Source organism: Malania oleifera, chromosome 11 (genome assembly GCF_029873635.1).
Source record: "Malania oleifera isolate guangnan ecotype guangnan chromosome 11, ASM2987363v1, whole genome shotgun sequence".
NCBI lineage: Eukaryota > Viridiplantae > Streptophyta > Magnoliopsida > Santalales > Ximeniaceae > Malania > Malania oleifera.
The window spans coordinates 44,519,676-44,542,956 of NC_080427.1; positions in this window are offsets into that span (position 1 = coordinate 44,519,676).

Sequence of the window (23,281 nt, forward strand, 5' to 3'; positions counted from 1 at the left end):
TTTTCTGTTTTTTTTTTCCATTGTTTCCTTTTGTTTCTTCTGTTATGAGTATCTCTCCGTTGCTGTAATTCTCTGCATTCTCATATTTAATATATTTCTTTTGCGACACTTAAGACAGCAGGATGTTGGTAACATGAAAAGGTTTGTTTACAATAATGGTATGCCTTAAGTGAGAGTGTTGACATGGATAGCTAGAAGACCTTCCCCCACTGCCTGGAAACTCACTAGTGAAGGCTGATAAAGTGCTGTATATTACTATATTGAAGGCTCACAATTATTGAGATGAATGTTGAAGAGGAGATGAAATAGTAAGAGCTTTGCTTTGTCTTTAATTTAGACATTCTTTGACAGCCTGTGAATGAAAGATAATGAAGGCGTGATGCCAGCTCTAGATGGCTGAGTGTTTTTTTATTTTTTATTTATTTTGTAGAACTATTGAAGCTCTTTTTTTATTTTGTTCTGCCCTAGTACAGGGGTGTAGGTTGATCATAACTCTCTCTCTCTCTCTCTCTCTCTCTCTCTCTCTCTTGTTTGGGGCTGGGGAGTGGGGATGATGTCATAGACGTGGAGTTCACAATCCTAAAGTGTCAAGTAGTCTCACCTGTGCAGCGGCAAGATTACATCAAATCTAGACCAACCATATTTATCTTTATCCAAGGAAATGCTCAAGCATCGATCCTAGTGGTCATGTCTGATGGCTCGACAATTGTTGAATCAACTAAGGTCATCACTAAGGAACTTAGATTCAAAATGGTAAGGGAAATAACTCACATTCCACCACTACTAAGGGTAACTCTCATCCCTCTAGTACAATAGGGGTCAAGGGTGACGTCATCCAATTGTATAGCCAACGACTAAGAAGGACGTACACCCAAACCTTTGGATTGAGAGTATCACACATTCTCATTTCCCAAATGGATCATCTGTGGGGCTCGCAATTTCGCATGGAAACCTAGAACACCCCTCATGGATGTCAACAACCTACCCCTAAGCGCTCTTTAGGTTGCTAATTTAGTACCCATTAGAATACTGGGAGAGGTAGGCCGCTCACCTAGTATTTCCCCAAAAGTTAGTTTCCAAAGTATTTTGGTTGCATACGAGTAACCACCAAGAATCTAATAATCATACATTTTAGATTCATGAACACAACAAAACTATCCAAACCAACCACGTCATAGAGATGTATTGAAATCATCCTCGTGATAATAGCATAGTTGAATTCAAGTTAACCAACCTTCCCTCCAATTTAATCATATACCAAAATCATGTGTTAGGGTCGTAGAACTCTACGACCCTAGCATTTTCCCTCACCTAATCTATCAACGTCCTCGTTGATGAACATACACGATCCAACATCCAGAAGTACTCACTAAACCCCAAAATAGGAGGCTTCAACACAACCACAATCTCAAACTCTTCCTAGTAGCCTAACTTGACTTTGATCCCATGATAGACTTGGTCCAAATTTGATTTAAAATCACTTGTGGCACATGCCTCTGAACACAAGGTCTTCAACCATACTCAAAACCAAAAATGAATGCAAGTTCCTCTGAATCACACTTAGATCTTAGATCCAACCTAAGACTTCTCATGTCCAAGGTCACCACTCAACTGCAAGCTGACCGCCAACTAGCATATCAGTAGTTTTGAAAATTAACACACTTACAGAACTTAAACTCACAAATCCTTGATATGGGTCCGCACGTACAATGTTGTCCCACAAAACCAAACTCTTACTAGAGTTCTGAAGAGCGTCTGCCCATTGATCCATGGAGGCAAGCCACTTCCCAAAAGACAAACTCAATTTGAAACCAGTTGAGACTCATCTTAATTTCATCCACAGAGCAACTAACCAAAATCATGTTACGGTTCTAATGTAGGACGGGAATGGTCAACCTATGTCCTACGATTCAACCCTCACACAAGCACATACACTTAAACACTTTAATTTAAGAATTTAATTATTCAAACATAAACACAATAAATCATGCTTTATTTCACATGTTCAAGGATTTTCAAAAAGGTGTATGACTTGTCCAGCAATTAAGTCCCAATTGGTTCTTTCACCAAGGAATCAAGTTATATGCTGAAAAGTTGTTATTTCAAAGATTCAAGAATAAAAGTTCTATGTTAGCAAACTAATATTCATACAATTGATTTTAATTAGTAAGTACCAATATTGCAATCTATGGATCAAATGGGCTATTCAAAGATGTGATTTTAATCTACTAGCAAGGGTCCACAAGATATAGCAAAAAATTCAAGCACAAGTACTGAAGTTACCAAGGAATTGGTTTGGATGAATACCTACAATCAAGTTGAAGCCAACAATTTCAATCTTATTCTCATTCAAAATTTGAGAGATTCACTCTAATACCAATTGTCACAGATGTGGAGTTCACAATGACCAACACGAAACACCCTTGCCAAAATCCTCTTGAGGTGTCGAGAAGTTATGTTTGTGCGGTGGCAAGACTACACCAAGTCTAACCCAACCGTACTTATCCTTATCTTAAAAAATACTCAAGTATCATTATTGATGAACCCTTAGCACAATTGGGGTCTAAGATGATACCACCCAACTGTATAGCTGATGACTAAGGACGTACACCCAAACCTCATAACCGAGAGTACTATGCAATCCCATTCTCAAATGGAGCATTTGACGGGTTCCTAGTCTCACAAAGAAGCCTAGGACACTATTCGAGGATATTAAGAGCCTGTTCCTGGGTGCTCTGTAGGGTGCTCATTTAGTACCTATTAGGATATCGTGGGAGGTAGGCTACTGACCTAGTGTTCCCCCAAAAGTACAAGTCTCCGAAGTATATGCTTGGTCAACATGTGAGTAACCACGAAGAATGTGATGATTATACATCTTAAATTCGAGAACACCATCATAAGAACTATTGAACCAAACACAACATCATAGAGACATACCTAGACCACCCCCATGACAACTGTGCAATAGCATCTAGGTTAACCGATCTTCTTTCTTGACAGTGTAGGAGGATTTCGGTGAGGGTGATTCTTGTTGGCCATTGTGAACTCCACGTCCGTGACAATTAGTATTATTAGAGTGAATCTCTCAAATCTTGAATGAGAATAAGATTGAAACGTTTGTGATAGATGACACACACACGCGTGCGCGCGCATATATATATGTTTTCTGTTTTGTTTTTGGATATTTTAGATTTATTTTTGTGCGGGTGGGGGTAGGTGGGTTTAAAAAAATATTGATGATGTGCAGTAGAGCCCAACAAAGGATGACGCTCAAACAGTTTAGAGCTCAAAGCCTGGAACAGCAGCATCCACAGGTAGAGAAGTAGGGCACACCACTTTCCAAAAGCCCAAGGAAATGGAATTTGATTTGTCCTAAATGCAACCTTTGTCATCTGATGTTTGCAGCTATGGCATATTTACCAACAACCTCAACCATCTGTCACAACACAGGCTTCTTCCTTCGCCCTGCCCAAATTTGCAATATGAGGAGCCCATAGCATTGTATATTGTGTGTGTGTGTGTGTGAGAGAGAGAGAGAGAGAGAGAGAGAGGAAAAGGGTAGGAGCCGCATGGATAAGAGAAGGGTGGTGATTCCTTTTGGAAGCCATTAAAGTGAAGATGGTATACAGACACTGGCTCTGTAGAACCCAAGCCTGTTTGGAAACACTAAAAATGCAGTCATGCTGTACAATAGGGGCTCGTGATGATAAGAGTCCATGTCCTTAAGTATATTCCTTAAAAAATAAATACTTATGGCTCTGTACTAATATCTTCTGACTTGGTGTGATGATGTGTCACACTAGGTTTTGGTTCATTTCCGTAAAAAACAACAGCAGAGGGAGGAAACCTCTGTTCTGGGTTTTTACTAATGGTTTCTTCCCATATCATTGACCACCTCCATTATCTCCTTTGATGTTCCACTTGGTATAGTTAATGATCAATAGTGAGTTTTGAGGGCTTAAGTGGAAATAATACGTGGGTTTTTTTACAAATGTGTATTAGGACTAAGGGTGTCACAGATGTGACACCAAGTGGTCTTCCTGTAGACTTGTGAAGAAGCGTGTTGACTTCATATGCATACTACTGTTGTTGCCTTTTAGGTTGGAAAATGCAGAGAGAGAGAGAGAGAGAGAGGTTTGGTTACTTAGTATTAATATATAAAGTTCTCGTAGCTTGAAGCCTTGAATGCTAATGATATATTTTTTTATTCCTTCAATCAGTATGTAGGTGACCTAACAAGGAAATGTGTACAAATGTGATGTCAGGATTCAACAATAAACAATGGGTCTGTTTTTGGATGTCCATTCTATATATATATATATATATATATATATATATATAGGTTTAAAATTTTTAAATTTTAAATTTAAATTTATATTGATTTAAATAAAATTTAGGATAAATTTCTACTATATTTCACTTAAATTCACATAAATTCAGACAATACTAAACAGAGCATGCTAGTAGTGAACTTTGGTTGGTTGGTAATTTAGGTTTGTTTGGGTGGTTAAGGCCCTTGCCCTTTGTGTTTTTATTTCTATTCTTCTTCTTCTTATTATTATTATTATTATGATTTTCTTGGGGCGTGGGATGTGGTTTGTAACTTTGTAGAGAAGGCACAATTAAAAAATGTAGTAACTAACCATCTGGCAGATCTTCAGAATCCAAATCCTTAGATTCTGAAATCTTGTGATAGTTTTTTAAGACCTGGTAATTCTGATGTGGGGGCTGATAGATTCTGACGGTGCATGTGGTCTCCAGCTCCATGCAACCCTGTTCCACATTCTCCTGCACATTGCCTTTGTCAATACAATCCTCTTTCCTTTTTTTTTTTTTTTGGATTACGCACCGGGTATCTGCGTGTCCGTTTTACGGTCCACGTGACTAATCTCGCGCCCCTTGAAGTTGACCCCACAACTCCAAAATGAGGGTAAATTCAGGAGTCCAGGGGAGAAACGAACACGAGAGGGTTTGAACACCTGACCTCGCAAGAGGCACTCCCGCAGTCCGCACTACCACCTGAACCACACCCTAGGAGTATACAATCCTCTTTCTTCTTCCATTGGCCGGTTGCAATTGGGTTTAATTCATTTTGTACCAGCACCCATTTTCATTCTTTTCCAAAATTTGAACTTAACCCAGAGGTTTTAGATTTAAATTTGTATTGGTTTGAATAACATGTAATATAAAATTATATTAAAATTTATTCAAATTAACTCAAAACCAAATTGAGGTTCAAAATCCATACTTGCAAATACAACATAAAAGATTTTCAACATGAACGTAAATTATTGGATATTCGATGTCTGAATGTTTCTTAAGCAACTCTATTAAAAGAGTATTATAGAGAAAATATGGTGGTTTGATCTACTTTTTTTTTTTTATCATAAGGATTCACCTTTTATGCAAGAACAAAGCTACATTTGGTATAAAATGGGCAATTACATCCTTATTTTCACTAAAAAAAAAGTTATAATTAAAGTTAAAGATTGAAATAACAAGGCTTTACTTTATATATTTTCTTGTCTTTGACCCCTTAGTCTTTTGAAACTGTTTCCTCCATTTGTCTTTGTTCCCCATCCATTAAGTATGAGTTGATGCTTACTCCACTTCCATCCATTCAAATTGTTATTTTATTTTTTATTTTTCGGTGATTGGAATCTATGTGCACCCGTGAGGAAGAGTGATTTAGTTACTGTGGAGGACAGTAGAAGGGATAGGGGTAGACCTAAAATAATTTAGAAGAAGATAGTGAATAAGGATTTAATATCCTTGAATCTATCAAAAGAAATGATCTATGATCGCATAAATTGACGGTAAATGACTTATATAGCCGACCCCACTAAGTGAGACTAAGGCTTGGTTTTGTTGTTGTTATTGTTGGAACTGCGGTGACCAGGATGCTTACCTCCTTACTACGTTTAGGGTGAACTGACTATATTCACTATAGTTAGTACAATAAAATTTAGAAATGATTCAATGAAAATACGAGTCTAAAACCTCCTTTAATCCCTCATTTTGCCTTACCATTGAGCAGCACCTTGAATGACCTTTTTTTTCCCAGTTTTTGCTTTTCTTGATTTTATAAGATTTGAGCCTTGGACTTGTCTAATTTTACCCCGAACCTTTAAATATATAATATGGGTAATATAAACGGTGAACTTATTATTATCATTTTGCCCCCGATCTTAATTTAAATACGAGATTTAAACAAAAATCATATAAAAATATGGTCTACTAAAATAATATAGCATGTAGTAGTAGCGAAGTTTAAGAAACAAGCTATCCTAATGAAGAAATATCATTACATCTGCTTTTTGTAAACTAAAATTGGATGGGAAGAAGAGTTATTTTCATCTTTAGGGGCCAGTTTGGCAGTCTTCTATTGAATATAAAGAAACTAATGAAAAGGAAGATGGTGGAAAAGTTTTTGGAAGTGTTTAACAAGTTAATCTAAGTATAGCTTTTGCTTTTCAAACAGTCCTAAAAAAGAAGAAGATTAAAAAGAAGAAGCTTGTTCTTTTTCTTCCTTTTATTTTTATTTTATTATAAATAGTTTTAAAAGTTTAGTTATATCTATTTTTTTAAGGTTGATATACTTTTTCTCTTAAATCTTCTAATTTGGTCAATTAATCTTTTTAAATACTTTTTACCGAATGCTCAATAGTTACAAATATTTATCGATCTCTTTTCAATTAAATTCTTAAACAACGTCATTTTTTTTTCTCAAATAGAGAAGTCAAACAAGCATTGAGGATGCGATAAAAGTTCCCTTAATAGTATTTATCTCTGAGATAAAAGAATAGTGAAAATTTCTTTGAATAATTAGAATGCATGTTCCTTCATAAGAAGAAAATTAAAATTATTGGCGAAGAGATTCAATATGGCTAAAACTGGTTATCTTAATTAAAAGTGTTTTCCCATCCTTACTCCATAATTTTTGGTTCCGCATTCTCTTGCACACTTTACTATCAATAAACTCTCTCTCTCTCTCTCTCTCTCTCTCTCTCTCTCTCTCACACACACACACACACACACACACACACACACACGCACACACACATTGTGTTTAAAAGCATTCACCCATTGGGGGACTATTTGCGCCCTTATTTTTGTTTAAAAAAAGTATCTATAATGTTAAAATTGAGTCACCAAAATTCTATCTTATGTATTTGTTCGTGTTTGACCTCTTGTCCTCTAAGAAATTCATTTCTCATTCTAATTTCTTGAGGTAACTTCTCCTATAAGAGTTATACAAGAGGTATTAATTAATTTATTAGGGCAAGTTTGGCATTCTTCTACTGAATGAAAAGAAATTAAATTAAAAAATGGTAAAATGTAGAAATATGTAACTTAGAAATTATCATAGTATTTCAACAGTTTTAATTAAAAAAGAGTATTAGGTAATTAAGTAGAAAAAATGAGTGTTCAATGGATGATGTTAAAGATCAATTAAAAAAAATTAAGAAGTTCAAGAGAAAATCTCTTATTGCCTTTTAAAAGAAGTATATATAGTTGATGAGATGAGCTCTTTAGCAGTATTTGGACAAAAGCCAAAATTTCATTTAAATAAAAAGTATAATGTTTACTCAATTTCAAACATGCCTAAAAAGGGGGAAGCTTCCTCTTCTTCTTCTTCTTCTTCTTTTTAAAGGTAGTTTTAAGAGTTTAATTGTATCTATCATTTACAAAGTTGAAAGAAGTTTTTTTTTTTCCCGACTTAAATCTTCTACTTTGATCGATTTTGAAAATTTTAATACTTTTGTATCATCATTAACCAAATGCCGATGGAGAGATATCCTTATTATTAGCCTCTTTTCGCTTAAATTTTCAAACAATCGCACCCATCTTTTATCAACTAAAAAAGTCAAACGAATGTTGAGAGTGTAATATGTGCTTTTATCTTTTTTTTTTTTTCCACTAATGGTCACTTTATACAAATTGAAATTCTTACCGAATTTATGAGATTCATGTGTTAGCTTAAAATAATGACCAAATAAGTTTTTTCGATAACATGTCTCTATTGTCTTATTAGCGTGGTGCAATACCAATGTATGCACACACACACACACACACACACACATATATATATATATACACACACACATACATATCAATTAGAATTAATTTTTCTTCCATTTTACAATATTTCTTTGAACCGCAAAATCTAAATTTAAGGTATGAAATTAATGTTTCCAAACACCACCTTATGTCATTTGTTAGCTTGATTTAGTTGAGTTTTTAAAATAGATGCACTTTTCATAAAAATAAATTAAAAATATTGATCATGAGCTTAAGAAAAGCTAGCAATTAGAGATATGCTATAGTTTTCTTTTTTAGTCCATTACTTCTTTGGTCCATATTAATTTTTCTTGACATTTCATTGTCAATGCTTATTCTCTCTCTCTCTCTCTCTCTCTCTCTCTCTCTCTCTCTCACTCACACACACACACACACACACACAGCAACATAAATATCTCATTCTTAAATTACTAGCATGCATACTATGAATGTCAATGAAAACTAATTAGAAAAAAAGAGCTCACAACTTTTTTTTTTTTTTTTCATAAGTTAGAGTATTATGACAAATTTTAGTAAGATCCACCCTTTACGCGAAAGAAAAGTTACGTTTAGCATAAGAGGGATTTTGCCTTCATAACTTTTGTTACAAAAGTTTACACCTAATTAAAGTTAATAATTCAATTACTTGAAGTTTGATCTTATTTGTTACATTTTACCTTTTGCACTTTGAGAAGCTATTTTCTCAAAGTACTCTATTTGTCTAGGTTTATATTGGCGTTTCCCCGTCCATGAAGTCCCAATCTTTTAAATACATAATTCGGTTATTATTGAGGAAAATAATTGAAGTCCAAAAGACTGCCTAAAATCCCATAAGAACTAACGAGGCATTTGGTTTGAGGAATAACATGCTTGATATATAATAGTAGGATGTTATTTTTATCTAAATTACTGAATAAAAGAAATTTGAATGTGTCGTATCGTAAAGTCCTGACCAAATGCTGATATGTAAGATTTAAAATGAATCAAAAAAGGCATTAAGAATTCTTAAGTAGCATTTCTTGGGAGTTGTCAAGAATTTCTTAAACCAAACAATTAGTGGAGTTGACTATTTTGTTTTGAGCCTTGACTACACAAAGGAGATGGTCAATCTCCCATATTCTATATGCCCCTTCAACTTTATCAATAAGTTTCAACTTGAAATCTTAAATATGAGAGTTGCAAGTTTTAACCATTGAGATGTTCTATAAAGACACTTAAAAAAAAAATAAAAAAAACAAAGCATCATTTTTTGTTTGGTTGACATTTGCTTGCAAATTTAGCGCAAATTTTTAGGGCCAACTTGATATTCTTTTATCAACTAATGAAAAGGAGGACGATGAAAAATGGATGCTAGAAGATTAATAAAGTAAAAACTACAAGTAGTTTAATTAAAATTAACTGTAAACAAATAAAAGTTAATAACTACAACTTTAGGCTGAAAATGAAATAGACTAAAATAAAAAGTTCAAGCATTTAGAAGGATAACTATTTAGTCTTTGAAAATTCTATAAAAAGTCAACTTTCTTAATTATTTTGAAGTTGCAAAAATAATTATTTTCAAACTACTTAACTATACAGTTTATTCTAAAACAATTCTAAAAAGGAAGAAAGCATGTTTTCTTTTTTTAAAAGGTGGGTACAAATTAACTTTAAGTGATGCCCTTTTTTTTTTTTTGAAAGTTAATAGAAAAAATCTTTTCATCACTACATAAGTCCTTAATTTTTAAAGTTCATTTAGTAAGTACACAACAGCTATATGTGCTTAATTATTATTAGCTCATCTTCAATTAAAATTTCAAAATGCCTTTCTCAACCATAGAAAAGTTAAACCTATGGAACATAATGTTCTTTTTTTTTTTTTTTTTTCCTTTGCCGATATGTTGGCATCTGATGTTGTTTTTGAGTACTTGACTACTCTATTGGAATAACGGGTCCATCCCTCCATCATTTTTAACTTAAATATTTAAGTTCAGTTTCAATTAAAAAGTTAAAACCCCCAAGATACAAACCCTAACATCTAACTAAGAAAATCTTGAATTAGTCAATTGAGCAACCCTTGTTTCCAATCAGGCAATAACAATTATACTATGGAATTGTTATTGAGTAGATCGACCCAAAAATATCTTGGCCATAAGTTTCATCTTTCTTAATAAATATATACTGGAAATTATAGATGTATTTTGGGTGTACTTTTGATTTACTTGCCTTTTCAAGTAGGTTGGGGTTTTTAAATAAGAAAGCACATTTTAATTTTAAGAAGAAATTAAAATCATTAACAATGAATTTGATAAAACGTGTCCAAACTAAGATAATGTTGTGCTTAACTCTAGGGATTGGTTGAACTTCGAAGAATTATTCCCATCTTTTATCTATCCCTTCTCTTTATTTCTCTTTTAAAAGCTAGCGTGAAAGAGGCAAATGTTTAGCTTGTCACAAGTTAGGCTAAGGATTGTTATTAATAATTTGTCTAATATTTCTTATATGATCAGTTTTAATAATAAAAAACATAGAATAGGAAAAAAAATTCTAATTAAAACTGATAAAAAATATAGTTTATTGGGAAATTTAAAGTTTTGGAGGGATAATTAAGCCAAATAAGCGCATTGAAGAAACCTCACAGAATGTTAAGTATAAAAAGTCAAATAGGTTTAGCTTACAAAATGACTAAGCATGAAAAAATTAAGCAACTTTATTTGTCAAAATGACTGAGTATAAAAAGCCAAATGGGGCTCACTTAAAAAAGAGAGAGAGAGGAACAAAAAGCTACAAAAGGTCGAATAGACCTGTTGTAGTAACCCGAACCAAGGAAATAAAGAAATAAATTAAAAAAAAGAGAAAGGAAAAGGGAAAAGAGGAAATTGGTTTGGCCAGGAGAAAATCGGTGACAGTTTTGTGAGGATCAGAAAAATCGTCGATGATTTTCCTGCAGGTAAACAACCGAGAGCTGATTTAAGGTCAAACCGTCATTGGTTTGGTCAAGCCCAAAAAAATCAGCGACGATTTTCCTGCAAGCCTGTTTACTTAAATGCTAAGTCACTCTTTTTTTTTCATAAGTTACATATGCTCTCTCTCTCTCTCTCTCTCTCTCTCTCTCTCTCTCATCTCTCCCTCTCTCCCTCTCTCTTCTCTCTCTCTCTCTCTCTCTCTCTCTCTCTCTCTCTCTCTCTATAAAAATTAGGGTTTTGGTTCTTTCTCTCTCTAGCTCGGCGGATTCGTGCGGTTAGATTTTTGTGGTTTTGAAGGTTTAGGCATTTTCTTCAAGAACAGGTAAGGAAATTATATTATGTCAGTTGTTTTTGAATTATGGACTAGCTAAATTACAATTTATGTTTACGGAAATGATATATATGATTTTCTAAACGAATCAGTTATATGGAAATGGTCGTTTGGACTTTTATACGTTTTTGGGGGAATACTAACGTGATTGGTTTGAAATCTCCTATTTTCAATAAAATATGTAGTTTGAGTTAAATTAAACCCTAGAGATGCTCAGACCTTGTTTTTAGCAACTTGTATGTTTCCCCGTTAGTTTATTTATTTATGGTTATCAGATGAAAATTGTGTGGCATAAGAGCAGTTTTTAAATGGCATATCTGACAATAATGTTTTTATTGATATTATATAGTATGATATGACGACTATATGCTGAGTTTTGATATAATGGCTGGGGGTCGAGTTTTGATATAACGGCCAGGGGTTGAGTTTTGACATAACGACTGGGGGCCAGGTTTTAGTGAATGGTAGGTTCTATATGAAATGAAATTTAATACAATTTTTATTGTGTAAATTGCCATATATGATTCTAGAACCCTATGGATATGAAATGTGATATTATGAGCATGGTACTGTAACTAGATTTGGGAGGAGGTGCAATCACAAGGGGATGGAAGTATGATACGGGATAGTCGATTGGAGACTTGGGCACAGTACTACCCTGAGGTCAATTTCGGGGGCGGCCCCATTCGATGCAATTTCGGGTGACCTTAGGTAGGTACAATCGTACTTACCACCTTTTTCTGACTCAGCTATAGCCAGTCGGCCATATGTTGAGTCCAGCCTTCGGGCCGCATAACCCGTCATGGGAGAAGCATGTCGTATGAGTATGTGATAGTGTGACGATGCTAATTTAGCAGTCCATGTTGTATATTTTATGCATATATGGGCAAATTTACTATAAAATGAGTTATATTGAGACAACATTTTATTATTCTGAAATTATGTATTTTGAGATATATAGTGCAGTACAGTTTTAAAATACCATTTTTATATACAATGAAATAATGAAAGTTTTATCTTCACACGGGAACTCATGCTTGCCACACACTGATAATAATATAATCCGTCTTACTAAGAAGTGTCTCACCCCATTATACAAATCATTTTTCAGGTCCTTCAGGAAATCGTGTCCAGCTTACTACGAGGCAGGGGTTTTACTTTTGGGGTGATAGACAGAGCCGGTGAGTCACCGGTGGTTTCATTTTGTTGTTTGGATGGATTGTATAGTATAGACAGGTAGTTGTATGTATGTATTTGGGAACAGTTAGATCTCTGGTAAAGTTTTTTGGCATTTTAGTATATTTCGCTGTATGGTTTTAATTCTAGTAATGACAGGTACACTCGGGATTCCCTAGTTAGGGCGGGTTGCAATATATATATGTGTGGTATGAGAGAGACTTATATGTTTTACTAGCATTCCAGGCTCACGAGGCGGGTCGTGGCGCTATAGGTGGTATCAAAGCCTAGGTTGTTAAGTTCTATAGACTAGGTTAGATGGTTTTACTAGAGTATAGGTCTAAGTAGGACGAGGATAGGAATGGGTAGAATAAGAATTTTAAGTTTTGCTTCGTAAGCTTGGAGGCATAAATTCTTTGACGGACTTCTGTGTTTTTCTGGATTAGTTGATGGGTTCAGAAAACCAAGGCAAGCCATTGATGATTTTTTTTTTCGAGTGGAAGGGTAGGAACTTGAAAATTAGAACGGGAATATGAAATTGGCAGAGTATGTCGTAAATTAGGGGAAAAGATTTAGGCTGGTATTTGGAATTTATTTAAAGTGAGCATTTTAGTGTTATAATTGCACTAGACATGTTAGGATATAAGAATTCTAAATTCGTTTTGGTTCTATCTTCAAGATGTATGGATCCTAAGGATAGTAACGCTATCGTCGGAGGGAGTAGTAGTGAGGGGGTTGCCCATGAGGGTGGCAGCAACTTTACAGTGGCGCTTTGGGATTTCTCCCAGTAGTTTATGGCTGAGGTTATGCGGAGTTCTCGGGGGCAGGATCGTCCCACTGCTGAATTGGGTGATTCTATCGAGAAGTTCATTTGCCTGAAGCCTCCTACCTTCGCAGGAAGTACCAACCCGATCCTTGTAGAGAATTGGATTCGGGAAATCGAAAAGATCTTGGCTGTACTGCGATGCACCGATAAGCAAAAGGTGTTGTATACCACGTTTAAGCTGACTGGAGAGGCCAAGAGATGGTGGGAAGCTGTAAAGTTGCTAGAGGAGCAGAGGCTGGTACCGGTGGCGATGACATGGAGCCGCTTCAGAGAGGTTTTGTAACGCCCCGACCCGCCATGTGGGCCTAGGGTACTACTTTAGTTACGTCTGTGTACTTGATACCTTATTCCTTATATATGAAACACATATACGCAACGAAAATAAAATATAAAATTCTCAAATTATATTACCAAAGTTCTAACTATCTTTATACACAAATATCTCCATTTTCACATAATTACATCCTATAAAACTATACAAAAATGAAATCTCTGTCCATACATACCACCTATATAAATTTAAACCACTAGCCCGACTCCTCTAGCATGCCAGACCCGATCCCTAGGATTCCTGAAAAGATAGTTTGTAAAGCAGGGGCGAGGCACAGTTCAGTAAAGGAAAGACTAAGTTAATGTCAGTGTGTGGTTAGCATGCATTTAGTGTACAGAAAATAACCAGTTCACTAAATAGATAAACACATTTATGAAATCATTCTTGTTTTACACTCACACACACAATTAGCCGAGGATAGGGAAGATTACTTGCCCATACAAGTAGCTTCCCTATGCTCTAATACCATTACTGTTACTAGGGCACTCACCTTTTTTCATAAGCCCTCAATTTATCTTATTAATTATTCCATATTCACATAAATTACAGATTTCATCTAGACACTCTGGACAAAACGCCATTTACTTCCCCCATGGCACCGGTTGTGTGGCCAAAGGTTGGACTAATATCCTGGGGGACTCACCCAAACAATAGTCATTTATACTCTCTGCTTACATACTCCGCGGGTATATGCAGCTCCAACTGCTGGTCCAATTGCCCTTACCTAGAGGGGTACATTCTCCTCACGTAGGCAAATAGGACAAGGCCACCCTACACCTCTTAGCATAGGTGTGGGCGCACATGGCCACATTACAAATCCCTAGCAATGGTACCATGCTCATAATACACTGGTCCTCAGGGTTCCTAAAGCATATTATGCAATTTAGATAATAGAAATAACCATTTAAAACGTCAATTCACATATATTTCTTGTTATTCCAAAAACCTGGCCCCCGCCCACAAAATAAAACCCAACATATAGCTGTCAATTAAAACTCAGCCCTCGGCGGTCAAATAACAATCGTAGCCGTTGGCCAATCAAACAATACCCAGCCACTGGCCGTTATTTCAAACTCCTACATTTCATAAACAGTTCTAGTATTTTCGCAAACATTTCCAATATTTCTCAAACAATTTAGTATTTTATGATTTCTAGCCCATTCAGATCATCTACCACACAATTTCACATTTAAACGCACTCATATATATTCAACTATTCACCATTCATTTTATACAAAATTACATATTATATATCCTAATTTTGTAAAATGAATTAATCTGAACGAGGTTTTTGAAAATAACTTTTGAATTCTCAAATCAAATTATATATATAAACATAACAATTAAATTAATTCAAATTCCATAAAATTATTGGTTTAACTTAATCCCCTTACCTGATATCCCGAAACTACGCTAACAAGGACCCCAAAACGATGCTGGTGGCGCTTACCCAAACCCTGATTCAATAACCCTAATTTAATCAAATCAACCCTAAATAAAATATTATTTTAACATTTCATAAGCCCATAAATTTCAAATAACAATTAAACCCCCCAAAACAACAAATTTTCTTAGTTCCCTAAATCCCACTCTTGCTTTGGAGTGGTGTCTAGGACCCTCAAATTGAAAATTCGCTTCGGCCAAAATAACGACAATCGAGACTAGGACCCCGTGGTGGTGCCTGATTATTGATTTAGCCGAAAATTCAAGGAGAAATTGAGGGAAGAGAGGAAGTATACCTTTTCCTAGGAGTGGTGCCTACGTCGCTCCCACGACAAATCCGCTCCGGTAGGAATGTCGGTGGAGAAGATAGGAACCCAACGGTATCTTCGATTTTCCAATCGGCCGAATATTGGTTGAGAAAATGAGGAGAGAGAGGTGGAAAACGGAGGAGAGCGTGAGAGATGAGAGGGATGAGGGCACGCAAGATATTAGGGGGGCGTAAATCTCTGTTCTACAGGAAATTTCATTTCCTGATGGATCTAAAGATCCTTGAGGATCCTTCCTTTCCTTATATTATATTATATATATTATTATATTATATTATATTATTAAATTAATAATAAGAATTTATTTATTTTAATTAATTATTTAATTAATAATTTAATTTAATTTAATTTTTATTTATTTATTTACATTTTCCTGCATACAATTTACTACGATGTTACATTCTCCCCTCCTTAAAAGAATTTCATCCTCGAAATTTGTTGAATACAAGCCTAAGTAAAATTCATCATTAATCTAACAAGTTTTGAGTTAATCTTTTAAACAACTTTGTTAGAATCGGTAACTAATATAAATCATGGGATTATACATCTTGTTCAAATTCACCTTGCTTTAACACCATCACATAACAACTTCAATTTTAATCTCTAGTCTCTCAAAGATCTAACACTAACATAACCTTAGAAGAATCAATAGGCAACTATCCTTTGATTATGACATGACCCACAAATTTCGTATTAATTGTCCAGAACTCACATTTCTCATTCAGCATATAACTGATGCTCTCATAATGTTTATAAAATTAATCCCAAATGTTGTTTATGTACTTCTTGAGTCTTAGACTACCCGAAAAGAACTTCCATAAAAATTATAACGAATTGATCAAAGTATGGTTGAATAACTTGATTCATTATATCTATGAAAATGCAAGATGCCTTGGTAACCTAATTATTAACACCTGAAAACTTATAGCGATCTTACTGTGTACTCAATTCTGTCTTTGGGATGTGTAACTCCCAAATCTTAATTAGTGATGATTTAATTTCCAATCAATTTTTAAAATTTTAGGATTTTACCAAAAAATCAAATAATCCACCAATCCCTGGAAGTCGATACCAATTTTTAATGTAACATGATTCAACTTCTAATGATTAATGCATAGCCTCGAGGTCCCATTATGTTTCTTAGTGAATAACATAGGTGCAACCTATGATGATATACTAGGTCGAACATATTCCTTGTCGAGAAAATCTTTTAGTTGCACCCTAGGTTGTCTTAGTTCAGTTAATGTCATTCTATATGAAGAAGTTGACATAAGCTCCATTCCTAGCACTAAATCAAATATTAAATTCAATCTACTCTCGGAGATAGCCCCAATAAATCATCTAAGAAGAATATCTAAAAATTCATCACCTATGGGTAAAGAAGTTTGGGATTCGTTAATTCGTATGTTTCTTTCATTGCTGCTACCACCCCAAACATGTGTCCAAATTATATCCTTTCACTAGCTCTCAAGATGTCAAATATGAAAGCTTGTTAGTTAGAAAGAAAATCCTCACTCCATTTGGATCTCTGAGTACTATTTTCTTTTTGGAAACAATCAACTAGGTGTATGATCAATAGATAACCACCCATGGTTAGCCTTATATTTAAATAGAGAACTTGCATTGATGACTCATACTCATCAAGGACCTTACCTGCTGGAACATCTCAGACCAGGATGTGTAATCATTTGCCTGTCAGATCAATTGTATAAAAGCACTTCAAAACTCTTATCATAACTTGTGATTTGTTTGAGTAAAAATTATATGAATTTCCAAACATTCCTTGGAATTCTAATCACCCAATTCCTTTTCAGTGCCAAACTAATGTACAAGCTTACACTTTTAAATCAGGGTAAAACATTATTTTCCTACCAAACTGATTTTAGATTTATTTTTTTTCTTGCTTCAAATAGTTTTTAAGACTCCACTTCTAGCCCATTTTGGAAAACATTGAATATCAAAATATAGTTAGAAAATTTCCTCAATGAAAAACAAAAATTACAATTATGGTAAGTCCAAGTCTTGGTATACTGACTCAAGCCAACCTTGATCTGGCTCCAGTGACTGGACAATATGCAGTAAACACGTGTCTTGGTTCTTGGTACAGAATACAGTACTAATGAAGTTGTTTAGTCAGCTACGATCAGTGATCGTCAGTGATCGAACATTATCTGGCAGCATGAATCTTATGTGAAATGGACCAGGAAGGAAAGGGTGACATTTATTTGTACTAGAGAGTAGCTAACGGTAAAAGGATTAGATTATGGAAATTGCTCCAAAAGCTACAATCAACTGCAGATCACCACATAAGATTTCACATTAAGATGTATACGAATCAAATCCCAATTGACCTGATGCCCAAGCGGTTAAATTAGTGTCCCATTGCCAAGTAGGATTCGCACAGGATAGAGCAAAAAGATAAAGTTCCAGGTCCTAGCATGTATGATTTTCCTTGTAGATAGCAAATTGCTAAAGATCCGAGTATCATTATGATTTTTCTTCTAGGTAAGTTACTAAATATGATTCTTTTAGGTGTTATTTGGTTCACAGGATCCTTTAGAATACTTGACAATGTGATGCCCATGACATCTTATTCTCATGTTTATTTTTAGGTTATGGTGATAACACCACTTCCCAGGAAATAAAGAATTTCACCAAAGCATAGGAGTCCAATTGTTACCCACTTAGTATCTTACATTCTTATGGGAATCTTAATTTTAGGATTAAATTGTTCCCACTATTTTGGCGGGCTTATGAAAATTTGAAAATACGTAGTCAATGCACATTCTCACCAACCTATTTTATTTTTCACAAACAATATCAGCGCTTCTCAGGGTTACACGCTGGGCCTAATAAACCCTTATCTAATAATTCTTGTAACTGTTCCTTTAACTCTTTTAATTCTGCTGGTGCCATTCCGGACGGCGCTGTCCCCGGAACTAGATCCATAGTAACCTCTACCTCATGATCAGGAGGTGGTCCCGATAAATCCTCGGGGAATATATCAGGAAAATCCCTCACTACCGAGATATCCTCTAATATCAACTCCCCTTCTGGTGACCCCCTCGGGGTGCCTGATTACCTCCTCGGCACTGATATGTGGAGGTGGATAGTTCAATGTCGCGCGACAGTTCCGCGCTATATGTCCAGCCCCACCACATCGATAGCAGACATATGGTCCTTCGCTGAACTTGCCTTAATGCCTCTGATAGCATCTGGAATAGATAGGACATTGTGAACTCCCCTAACGGGCTTGAGATCCCATATCTTATTGCTGGCTGGAGAAATCACCAAGTCGCCTCTATGAGCCTTGACTAGTGCTGGTCTGAAACCCTTGAGGCAAGGGCCTCTTATTCTGGTTTGCGGCTCTCTCCTCCTTCTGAATACTAGCCTCAACTGTCATGGCCCTGTCCACCAGTTCAGAGAAACTCTGAGTCAACAATGCCACCATCTGTGCGCGTATTCCCTACCTTAGACCTCTCTTGAATATTCGAGCTTTCCTCGGCTCATCTGGGACCATATGAGGAGTGAAACAAAATAACTCCATGAACCTAGCCATATAATGTTGTACAGTCATGGGTTCCTGGGTCAGATGCAGGCATTCCCGAGCCTTTGCCTCTTAGGTTATAGTAGGGAAGTATTTGTCGAAGAAGACCTCCTTGAAACGGCTCCAAGTGATAGGTGTATGACGTGGACGTTGTTCCTCAACCATGTTCGCTGATCTCCACCACCTCTTTACTTCCTTTACCAATTTAAAGGTGGCAAACCGCACCTTTTACTCCTATGTGCACTCCAGCACACCCAGCAACTCCTTTATTTCCTGAACCCAATCTTCAGCTACGACCGGGTTTGCTCCCCCTACAAAAATAGGCAGATTTGTCTCCGGGTAAATTGCTAAAAAATGGATCCTTGACCAACCGGTGGCTGATCCTGCTCTCTAGAGTCCCTCTGGTTCTCCTTCCTAGCCTACTGTGCTATACTTCGCAAGCACTGCCGAAGCATCGGTATCATCCTCATTGGAAGTATCCACGTGATTATCCCCTCCAACTACTATGTCATTTCCCTTAGAATCCATCCCGAAGATAGGATAGAAACCAATTTAGAAACTCCTCATTTATCATAATTGAAATAGGTATGAAATGGAGAAACTACTAATACGTATGAATTCTCAGTTTAAAGATTCATTCCCCTAGTTCTGTCGCAAAACTAACAAGATATTAGTCTCCAACATAACACTGAATCCACACATGTACTCGACTGCCCTAACATCCCAATCTAAATTTTTGAGCTCCAGTATCTTAACCCAGAAATGAAACCATCGATGGATTTACCATGGTTTTCCTAAAATCATCATTCCAAGAAAAGCACAGAAAACCTTCAAGGATCCCCACCTCCAAGCTTCAAGACCAAAACCCAACCTAACCTACCCATTCCTGTCATTAATTTATCTCAACCTATACTCTGGTAATTATCAACCATCAAAGTCTGCAGAACCTAGCAAACCTAGGCTTTGATACCACCTGTAATGCCCTAACCCGCCACGTGGGCCTGGGGTGCTACTTTAGTGACGTCTGTGTACCTGATACCTTATTTCTCATATATGAAACACATATATGCAACGAAAATAAAATATAAAATCCTCAAATTATATTACCAGAGTTCTAACTATCTTCATACACAAATATCTCCATTTTCACATAATTACATCCCATAAAACTATACAAAAATGAAATCTATGTCCATACATACCACCTACATAAATTTAAACCACTAGCCCCGCTCCTCTAGCCTGCTAGACCTGATCCCTAAGATTTCGTGAAAAGATAGTTTGTAAAGTAGGGGTGAAACATAGCTCAGTAAGGGAAAGACTAAGTTATTATCAGTGTGTGGCCAACATGCATTTAGTGTACAGAAAATAACCAGTTCACTAAGTAGATAAACACATTTATGAAATCATTCTTATTTCACACTCACACACACAATTAGCCGAGGATATGGAAGATTACCCACTCATACAAGTAGCTTTCCTCTGCTCTAATACCATTACTGCTACTAGGGCACTTACATTTCTCAACAAGCCCTTGAAATTATCTCATTAATTATTCGTATTCACATAAATTAACAGATATGCATGTAAGACACTCCCTGTGATAAATACGCCATTTACTTCCCCCATGGCATGGTTTGTGCGGCCCGAAGGCTGGACTAATGTCTTGGGAGATCCACCCAGACAATAGTCATCTATACTCTCCGCTAACATACTCCGTGGGTATATGCAGCTCCAGCTGCTGGTCCGATTGCCCTTACCCAGAGGGGTACATTCTCCTCACATAGGAAAATCAGACAAGGCCACCCTACACCTCTCAACATAGGTATGGGCACACATGACCACATAACAAATCCCTAGCAACGGTACCGTGCTCACATTACACTGGTCCCCAGGGTTCGTAAAACATATCATGCAATTTAGACAATAGAAATCCCCATTTAAAACATCAATTCACATATATTTCCTGTTATTCCAAAAACCTGGCCCCCGACCATAAAATACAACTTGGCGTATAACCGTCAATTAAAACTCGGGCCTCTACCGTCAAATAACAATCCTGGCCCTTGGCCAATCAAACAATACCTGACCACTGGCCGTTATTTCAAACTCTTGCATTTCATAAACAGTTCTAGTATTTTCACAAGCATTTCTAGTATTTCTCAAATAATTCAGTATTTTACGATTTCCAACCCATTTAGATCATCTGCCACACAATTTCACACTTAAACACACTTATATATATATATTCAACTATCCATCATTCATTTTATACAAAATTACATATCATATATCCTAATTTTGTAAAATGAATTAATCTGAACAGGGTTTTCAAAAATAACTTTTGAATTCTCAAATCAAATTATATATATAAACATAACAATTAAATTGATTCAAATGTAAAGAGGAGGTATGGTAACGGCGGAGGCCAACGATGGGATACGAGTGATAAAGCATTTTAGGGTACCTCATCATACCTTGTTTGCCTTATGTGTGGCATGAGGCATTCAGGAGAGTGTAGGGGTGGACTAGGTGACTGTTTCTGGTGTGGCAGGCTGGGACATATGGCGTGAGATTGCTGTACGACGTTGAATTTTGCACCTCCAAAGCAGCAGTATCATGAAGGTAACTAGGCACCTCATGGAAACTATTAGAGGGGTACAACCTAGGCACGAGTGTATTCCTTGACTCTTGGTGATGCCAAGAATGTAGGAGATGTGGTGACAGGTAACATTTACATGATTTCAAATAAAGCCATTGTATTGTTTGACTCAGGTGTGACGCATTCTTTCTTTTCTCGGGGATTCATCAAATTGTGCGAGGTAGAAACACGATCGTTAGATGCCGAATTAGATGTGGTCACACTGACAGGGTCAGTGGTAGTGGGTAGTAAAGTGACTTGAGACTATATAATGGAGATTCAGGGGAGAATGATGCCTGCTGATATGCACATTTTTTATATCATTCTAGGGATGGATTGGTTAGCAGCCAGCTATGCGAGTATTGACTGCCACAGGAAGGAGGTAGTGTTCCGACCTCTTGGGGAGCAGGAGTGTAAATTTTTTAGATCGTGTGTGCGCTCTGCACCACGGATCCTTTCAGCCATTTAGGTAAGGAGGTTACTCCTAGAGGGATGCCAGGGGTACTTAACAATTGTGAAAGAAGCACTGAGGGAGAAACTTAAAATAGAGGATATCCCCATGGTAAGGGAGTTTTCAAATGTTTTCCTAGAGGATTTACCAGGATTGCCTCCTTATCGAGTTTGCCATTGAGTTGCTTCCAGGGATAGCGTCTATTTCTGAGGCTCCATACAAAATGACTCTAGCTAAATTAAAGGAGTTAAAGGAGTAATTGCAAGAACTTCTTGACAAAGGGTTTATTAGACCGAGCGTATCACCCTGGGGAGCACCGGTGTTGTTTGTAAAGAAGAAGGATGGGGCGATGAGGATGTGCATCGACTTAGAGAGATTAATAAAGTGACAGTAAAGAATAAATTCGTTACCCTGAATTGACGATCTATTTAACCAGTTACGGGGCAACCAGGTCTTTTCCAAGATCGTTATGTGATCCGGGTATTATCAAGTGAGGGTTAAATCATAGGATGTACCAAAGATGACCTTCCGTACTAGGTATGACCATTACGAATTTCTGGTTATGCCTTTTGAATTGATCAATGCTCCTGTGGCATTCATGGACCTGATGAATAGGGTATTCCATAAGTACTCGATGACATCTAGATTTATTCGAAGAGTCTTGAGGAGCATGCAACTCATTTGAGGTTAGAACTTCACGGTACTTAGTGTAACACCCCGAACCCCTTGTGGGCTCGGGGTGCTACTTTAGTGATGTCTGTGTACCTGATACTATAACCATTAAACATAGATGCAGCGGAAGTATTGAAACAATCACCAAACATACACTACCAGAGTTCTAAGTTCTTTCATACATATAAGTTTGCAAACATCCATATTACAATCCGACCAAAATTGAACAACTAGTTTGGTCCATACAACCATAATACAAGCCCAGAGGCATACAACATAGCTACTCACATATGAGTTTTTATAGACACTCTAAAAAAGAAACTATTCTATTTTCCACTCCCTGATCCTACTAAGCACGATACCTGGTATTTCCTGAAAAGATGATTTGTATATTGGGATGAGACACTTCTTAGTAAGGGTGATCAAGTTAATATCAGTGTGTGGGAAGCATGCATTTGTATTTACAGAAAAACATCAATTCTTCATATAACTGAAAATAGCTGTCTTTACATCATACGTACTTATACAGTT